The sequence below is a fragment of the Mesoplodon mirus genome (genome assembly GCF_964341445.2).
Source record: "Mesoplodon mirus genome assembly, chromosome: 5".
NCBI classification, from domain to species: domain Eukaryota; kingdom Metazoa; phylum Chordata; class Mammalia; order Artiodactyla; family Ziphiidae; genus Mesoplodon; species Mesoplodon mirus.
In genome coordinates, this window is record NC_138980.1 from 178865231 (window position 1) to 178873894 (window position 8664).

An 8664-nucleotide genomic window follows, 5' to 3' on the forward strand; every position below is an offset into this window, starting at 1 on the left:
GATATTAATGTTTAAACAAATCACATGGTCACTGCCAGAATCTCTTCCATCTCTTGCCATTGCCTGTGGCCATCCATCCCTCCAGAACTGGCTGCTGATTGAGCTAAACCAATGGGTATAGCCCCAGCTCATGCAACTAAAATAAGTAGAAGGAAGTTCAGAATATTTTTGGGTGAATTAGAAGAAGAGGAAAACATGAGGCTTGAAACTAGTACCGTAACACAGGTTTGTGAATTGGGATGGGTCCCCTTCCTGGTACCCCGTGATGACTTGCTGTTATCAAGATTACTATAAAGACAACCCATATATCTACACTGAGTCTCTAAGTGCTGTTAGGGACTGAACTGTGTGCTCTCCCACTCAGATTCATATGCTGACATCCTAACCTCCAGGGTGACTGTATTGCCTCCAAGGCCTCCAACAGCAAAGCCAGAGAAAAGCCACCCCCAGAAAGCCGACAGGGGAGATGGTAGGCTGTGAGTGCTCAGGGTCCTGCAGACAAGGGAGGTGGATGAGGGAAGTGTGGACTCACACAGGGCTTTCAGTGGCTCCATCCAGCAAGGCCTCTGGCCAGGGCTGTGTTTAAGGCTGGGTTAGGCAGAGATGGGAGCCACAGAGAGGAGATGAAAGGTCTGTCTGGCAAGCCCCAGGGGAAGGGCAAAGGCACTGGGGCAGATGAAGCTGCGGACAATGGCCAGATCAGGCAGGACCCCTGCAATGCCCACAGCGAACAAGGCCACCCACACAGCTCAGAGGCCTTGGCCTCTTCAGGGTCCCTGTCTCAGCCAAGGGCAAAGTCATCTCCCAGGCCAGAAATCATAGCCAAAGCACCAGCCCTGTCCCACAGCAGCTTGCAGATGTGGGGCTGGGTCAGCATGGGGACCAGGCCATCCTCAGCTCAGTGGCAATTCTGACAGTTGGGGTGGCAAGGAGCCCCATTCACCTGGCAGCAGAAGTCCCTGCTGGTATCTCCCGGGTCCCCGGGGGCTCCAGCGAGGACCCTCGGTGACCCAGCAGATCTCTGTGTGGCAGACAGTGCAGTGGATCCAGTCACAGCCATCCTTCTTCTGCACCACGATCTGGCACTGTGGGCTGTGCGTGGCCTCGCCCTGCTGCAGCATGGTCCTCAACATCTCCGTCGTCTGCTGGACAGCCACGTCGTTCTGATGTTTGCTCTTGTGTGGCACAGTGTGATTTGTCTCCAGACACTTTACAAGAGGCCCTGCTGTATATTCCCTGACATGAGAGATCATACTTGCCTTCTTCCAGTGACCCTCTTCTGGTTCCTCTGGTCTCCTGAGAATGGCCCTCTTGGTGGAATCCTGGAAAGACACTTAAATCAATCCATCTCCCACTGGGGCTGCTTGATCCAAGGGAAACTCAATCATTCCTGTGTCCTGAAAGAGTGGAAGTGCAGCTTACTCCACTGCTATAGCCTCCCTGCCCTGCCATCTCTGTCCAATCATGTGCCTGCCCCTGGGAAAAAGTGGCAAGTCTAACTGCAGATGTGAGGGAATGAGTCATCAGCCTCTCCTTCCTGGACTCACCCCGAATATTAAGATAAGTCTGCTGATAAGGTTTTCACTAAGCTTGAACAGGTCTTGCCACGGGATACGAACCAAAGCCCAAGCCCTCCCCACTGATCCAATGAGTCTTGACTCAGTAGTGCTCACTGTCTGCTTGCCATCACATCACCTCCTCACATGGGCTGAGACGGTGGTCCTGGGTGGCAGGGATTGCTCTACATCTTACTAATAAGGTTTCACAGAACTGTCTGGTTCCTTTCCACTGGGGCCACATATATTATGCCTTACATTTCTCATCAAAAAGAGATCAATGAACCTAGGTTGAAAAATTTAGTTTGGAGAAAAAAATACTGAAATCAATTTTGAAATATTTTTTTCTACATTCAGGATATCCAAAGTGACTATCCTGTTGGCAAGTGAAAAAGGGAACAGGCTGGAAACATATACTCATGGAATTCTTAAGATCAATGCAATTGTTTAGGGAAAGAGTGAAAAGAAAGGGAATAAAGGTCCAAAACGAGTTTGTTAAGTGATCACCATGTAGGGGTGATGCTAAAGGTGCTGGTGGAGGGGCTTAAAGTAAGCTGTCAGAAAGGTGTTGTGTTGTAGAGAAGAATGAAAAACAGGTGAGGTGCCTTGGACAAAATAACACCTTTTGAATTAAAAAGAAAGCCTGACAAAGGCTAGATGATGAAATGATGATAATGATGGTGATGATGGTGATGGTGGTGATGAGGATGGTGATGATGATGGTGATGATGGTGAAGGTGGTGATGAGGATGGTGATGATGATGGTGATGATGGTGATGATGGTGACGATGAGAATGTTGATAATATTTAGAGAGCAGGTACTCTGACTTAGGATATGAACTTCACATTTATGACTCCCTGATCCTCACAACTGGTTACTCTATGAGTTAAGTACTTTTTTCCCACATCATACAGATGAGAAAAGTGAGATGATCTTCACATAGGGATTTTATGGGAAGTGCTGTATGGAGGACTTTTGTCTTCACTGATCTCGGTACTCTTCAGCAGTAACTCATGAGATGCTCTGAGCATGTCTATAAATAACCTCCTGAGGCATTCAAGTCTTTCAAGCCATGATCTAAAGTGAAGGGGAAAGTAATCTGTTTTCCCCAAAAGTGCTAAAGAACACGGGCCTGATGATTTGAGGCTTCTAGATGTGATTCATTTTTGAAGCTGAGAATACCTCCAACACAAGTTAGAAGTAGCTTTTGCCTCTAGAAAGGTAATTACATTTATCTTGCAAACTCACACCTTCCTTACCTCTCCAGCTATCAAAGAAATAAGAGTAGCAGCCAGTGTTTGTTGTGTTCACCCGGGAGTGTGGGTAATTTCAATTCACACAGCTGGTCTATGGTGGGGCAGGATTTGAACACGGAGACTCTGGTAGCAGAACTTATAAATTTAACTTCATACCATGGCTATATCTCATGAAAGCCCATTTCTGTATCCCATCAGAAATCATCAAAGTGACCGAGAGAGGCTTAAGAAAGGCCATTGGATCCCAGTTACTGTCTTAAATAGTCTCATTATTCAAGTTTACACAGATTGTTCTCCCAGCAGAAATACTCACATTCAAAAACTTGTGGAAATGGGCTTCCCTGGTAGCGCAGTGGTTGACAGTCAGCCTGCCGATGCAGGGGACGCGAGTTCGTGCCCCAGTCCAGGAAGATCCTACATGCCATGGAGCGGCTGGGCCCGTGAGCCATGGCCACTGAGCCTGCGCGTCCAGAACCTGTGCTCTGCAACGGGAGAGGCCACGGCAGTGAGAGGCCCGTGTACCGCAAAAAAAACAAACAAAAAAAAAAACCCAAAAACAAACAAACAAAAACTTGTGGAAATGAATGAGGTTTCTAACATTTGGGGCTGGGGGAAGGTTTGGCAAGTGTATTGAGGTGTCACCACAGAAAAACAAATGAAATCATAAATCAGAAAAGATTATGTGAAGAAAAGACCTAAATACAAGATATTTGATAGCAGAAGTTAAAACTATCTTAGAATTATGGGAGTGGCAATTCTTTTCTAAAAACAGCTTTACCAAGTTATAATTTATATATAAAAAAGTTGCCCACATTTAATATATACATTGTGATGAGTTTGGATATATGCTTATGCCTGTGATATCATTGCCACAGTCAAGGTAATAAACAGGCATCACCTCCAAGAGTTTCCTTGTGTGCCTTTGTGGGTTTGTGTGTGGTGTTTGTGTGTGTGTGTGTATGTGTGTTTGTGTGTGTGTAATAACACACAGTTAACATGAGATCTACACTCTTAACAAATTTTTAAGTGCATCACAGATGTTTTGTTAACTATAGATCTCTAGAACTTAATGAACGTGAAGTACGATGACAGGAGAGAGGTCCTGTTTATATTCAATCTCACTAGCCTGATGTTAGCACTGTATGGATGCTCACACAAGTTTGGAGGTCATCTGTCCCTGAGAACAAGTCATTAGGTAACTTTTCCAATTGTCCTACCAAAGGAAAAACATTACGTTTGTGATGTTGTTAGCTACTACGTTTGTGGTGATTTTTTAAGCAGCAATAGAAAGCTAATACATGGTAAACTGAAAAATGGTTTCTTCACTGCATCTCATTTTGCTTTCTACTCTGAAATAACTCTTTGGGGTTTGGGTCTTGGTACATCTGGAGGGTTTAACCCTGGAGGGAACTTATGAAACATCGGTGTTGCCATACATCAGCCTGCAAACATGGCAAGGGTCCTGCCCTCCTCAGTCACATGCCCAGAGGCCCCTCCCACATTCCTACTCTCCCTTCTGCATACATTTGCTTGCAATGGGTCCCTCAGCCTGCAGATCTTCCCCAAATAGGGACTCAGGGGGCAGTCTCCCCCTTCTGGTTGGCTAATGGGTGGAGTTGGACAATTAGGTCTTTGAAGCCAATTAAAGTCTAAATCTCAGGAGTGAACCATCCACTCCATTTGAGGGCAGACACGGTGTCCTATTGCCTTATGCCTTGTGACTAATGGTGCCTAGACCAGACCCAATAAATGCCTTTGAATGAATAAGTTAAACGACCTACAGACAGGCTAAGCTTCTGGGGAGACTCAGCTTGCCTGCTGCTTTCATAATCTAACATTTATTTCTACCCTTCAAAGAACAATATGTTCTCCTCTATGCCTTTCTCCTCCTGAGGTCCTAGATCAAATGATATGTGAAGGCTTTCTTGACACTTCCTCTCTCTGCTGACTTTATAAAAGTTCTTGCTTATCTTATTAAATTCAGTATATGGTGTTTTAATGACTAGTTTATAAACAGTGATTATGAATCTTGGAGGAATTATTCTAGATCTTTATCATCTTTGTTTTTCCAATAAATATCAGAATTCCAATCCTACAGTAGTAATTAAGAAATAATTTAATATGGTACCAAATCTCTCTTTTTACAGTACTGTGTTGATTTCTGGCTACACAAGAATGATCATTAAATAATACAAATCATTTTTAGAAATCTTTTCTATCCAAGTGTATCTTTAAAATTGGAGCTGCTAACTGACATTTAAGAAAGCAAAAAACTTGATCAAAATGCCTAGGGGGGGCTTCCCTGGTGGCGCAGTGGTTGAAAGTCAGCCTGCCGATGTGGGGGACATGGGTTCGTGCCCCGGTCCAGGCAGATCCCACGTGCCACGGAGCGACTGGGCCGGTGGGCCATGGCCACTAAGCCTGCGCGTCCGGAGCCTGTGATCTGCTACGGGAGAGGCCACAACAGTGAGAGGCCCGCGTACTGCCAAAAAAAAAAAAAATTGTTTAGGGGGAAAAAAGCCTTCTGAGATAATGACACAAATTAGGAGGAGTCTCTAAAAACCCAACCTACAGATCTGGTATTGGTATGGAGGGAGGAGGTTAAATACTAATGTGGTTTCTGCAACTAATTAGCTGTGTAACGTTGTGAAAGTCGCCACTTAACCCTCCAGGACATCAGTTTTCTCAACAGTAAACTGAGAGGATTGAAGTCAATACCTCTAAGATTATTTTATTCTTAAGATTATCATACTAAGTAAAGTAAGTCAAACAGAGGAAGACAAATATCATATGAGATTGCTTAGATATAGAACCAAAAAAAATGATGCAAATGAACTTATTTACAAAACAGAAACAGACTTGCAGACAGAAAATGAATTTATGGTTACTGGGGGAATGGGGGGAGGGGATAGACTGGGAGTTTGGGATTAACATGTACACATTGCCATATTTAAAATAAACTGCCAAAGCGGCGAGTAAGATGGAAGATGAGGAGGTCGCTGAGAGCTGGGAGGAGGCGGCAGACAGCGGGGAAATCCAAATCTCCTCCCAAAGTGCCCATTGTGATTCAGGACGATAGCCTTCCCACGGGGCCCCCTCCACAGATTCGCATCCTCAAGAGGCCCACCAGCAACGGTGTGGTCAGCAGCCCCAACTCCACCAGCAGGCCAGCCCTTCCCGTCAAGTCCCTAGCGCAGCGGGAGGCAGAGTACGCGGAGGCCCGGAAGCGGATCCTGGGCAGCGCCAGCCCCGAGGAGGAGCAAGAGAAACCCATCCTCGACCGGCCAACCAGGATCTCCCAACCCGAAGACAGCAGGCAACCTAACAATGTGATCAGACAGCCTTTGGGTCCTGATGGATCACAAGGCTTCAAACAGCGCAGATAAACGCGGGCAGGGAAGGATGCCGCCGCCGCCGCCGCCGTCACCACCTCCTGGGTCGTCCGCTGCGGGTCGCACTGCCGTGGCAGACAGCTGGACTTGAGCAGAGGGAACGACCTGACTTACTTGCACTGTGACCCCCTTTGCTCCGCCCACTGTGACCTTGAACCCCATGCACTGTGACCTCCCTTCCCCCCCTTCCCACTGTGATTGGCACTTCTACAAGGGCTGTCCCAAGTCAGTGGAAAGGGAAAGGGTGGGGGTTAGAGGAGGGTTGGGAGGACCCACCAAGGACTCAGAGTAGAGTCAGACAGTGCCACTTGGCCGCTTGGGGTGAAGCCAGTGCCAGCAATAACAGTTTATCATGTTCATTAATTTGGGATTTCAAAACACAAATGAGAACTCACATCCACCCACCCTCAAGTGCACGTCTTCATCACTTAAAAGCAAGTTCCATTTGAAAAGATCCTTTCTTTTTTTTTTTTCTTTCCTTCCTATTTTTGTTTGTTTATACAAATATTTGATTTGCAAAACAAAGTACATGGGAGGGGTTTTAGCAGTTTAATGAATTTTTAATTGAGAAAGGGTAGTTTGGTAGTCTACTTAAAAATGTTTCTGGGCAATCCACTAGAAACATTAACCAATAGGATTTTGGTGAGCTTAGCTTCTGTATTCCTACTGCCGCCGAGAAAAGGGGCAGGGCTCTGCAGCCCAGGACAGATGAGCACCCCATGCCTATACCTCCCTCCCCCCAGCTAAGTCCCAGAGCATCTGGGCCCTACCTGGAGACTGGGCCAGCTCTATAGGCTCAGAGAGCCTGGGGAGGGTGCCAACCCCTCACCTTTAGTATTTTGGGAGACAGGGAAAGTGAACAGACTTTCCCTTCCAAAACCCCTCAGGGTGGTTCCCTACCAGCCGGGCTTACTACTTCTAGAAGAGGGCAGGGAGTGAGGCTGCACTCCGGGCTTTAGGAGTGAGGCTGCGAGCCTTGCTCAGTATTTTGCTGTCAGCACAAGGAAAGCCAGGAGAGAGTCTGACTCCAGGACTCTGAGCCTCCTGCCGAGTGTGGTCAGAAGGTAGGTGGGTCTTCCCACTCGAGCAAGGCTTAGAACTCTCAAGGGTCTGTGGAGCGCCATCACTGTTGATGGCATCAGCTCGGTAACTCTACCCGGTACATTTCCCTTGTGAAATCACTACCTTGGGAGCAGACCATTCTGAATAACATTTGGGGAAAGACAAGCTGTGCATTGCAAAGATTGGTAACGACAGACTGGTTCCCCATAGGCCTAGGTTACCCTCGACTCCTTTTTCCAGAGCAAGGGCCTGGAATGAAGGCAGTTTCCCCTCTGTCTTTGGAGCCTGGAGATTCGCTTTGGCTCTTCGAGGTGGAAGAGGCTTAGGGGTCCCAGCCCAGAGTAGCTGTGTGTGTACAATCTGGCCCCTCTCAGGCTGTCCGATCTCTTCCGTTGCACTTCGCCTTATGTCCCTCAGCCAGCCAGATGGCCTCCTTGCTCAGCAGATGAGTTTTGGAGTGGTTGGTGTGACATTTGTGATCAGGGCAGCTCGTGGTGGCCAAGGTGGCAAGCTAGGTCTTGGAGGCTCGCTCCACCTTTGGTTTGCTGGCTCTCAGCCTTGCCCTGTGGGGATGTCAGCCGGGCCCAGCAAGCCTTGGCCCACTACATCTTCCCATTAGGAGGAAAGGTCAGCTGTCGGTTAAGTCAGTAACTAGTCCATAGCACAGGCTTATAACTGTTTGAAGCCAGGATATTGTCCGTGAGCAGAGCTGAAACAAAGCTTCAGTCAGTAAGAACCTGCAGAACGGTGTTCTGAGGGGAAATGACCTCCAGGAGTGGGCAAGGGAGAAGGTTGCTGCTGTCTTTACAGTTCCACCGCCCTGACCAAGTTTCCGCATTCTGAACGGATAGTGTCCATCCCTCATGTGGTAGTGGTTTCTGGCCCCAGATGAGCCTGTCCTTTTCCATTGGAGAAGGTACAGAGGTAGGCCAGGTGGGAAGGCCAGAGGTGCTGATTGTTCAGCCGTTGGGACCACCTGTTCTTGCTCCCCTCCTCTAGTGGGAGCCAAGGGAGGCCTGGCTGATGGGTGTCTGTGGATCAAGGATGTAGTAGGGACTGATGCTCCCACCTCCCTCCAGCCAAAGATGGGGCTCTGCCCGCTGTGTGCCTGCCACCACCCACCAGCGGTCATGTCCTGGCTTCCCAGATGGAGAGGTGACAGGCAAAATTTTAAAGAGAAAGAAATGAAAACAGGAAACTATCGTGTTGGGGGGAGGTGAGAGGGGAGATGAGAGAACGGTTTGGATTTTGTGTGTGTGTTTGTGGTTGTTTTGGGGTTTTTTTGTGGGGGGTAGTTGTCTGTAACTTTCATTAAGTGCTTTTTTTTTTTTTTAATTTTTTAAAAGTAAGCTGCAGGCTTTGGCTTGGAAAACCCCAGGGGAGTTGGGGGCAGACAC

The 8664-nt window shown here is 47.5% G+C and overlaps 1 pseudogene across 1 annotated transcript; it reads left to right on the plus strand.

Moving 5' to 3' along the window:
* The first annotated feature begins 5784 nt into the window (after positions 1-5784).
* LOC309804929 (SUZ RNA-binding domain-containing-like) lies at positions 5785-8458 on the plus strand (annotated as a pseudogene). Its single transcript has one exon. The product of its transcript is annotated as an SUZ RNA-binding domain-containing-like (transcript).
* Positions 8459-8664: the final 206 nt, after the last annotated feature.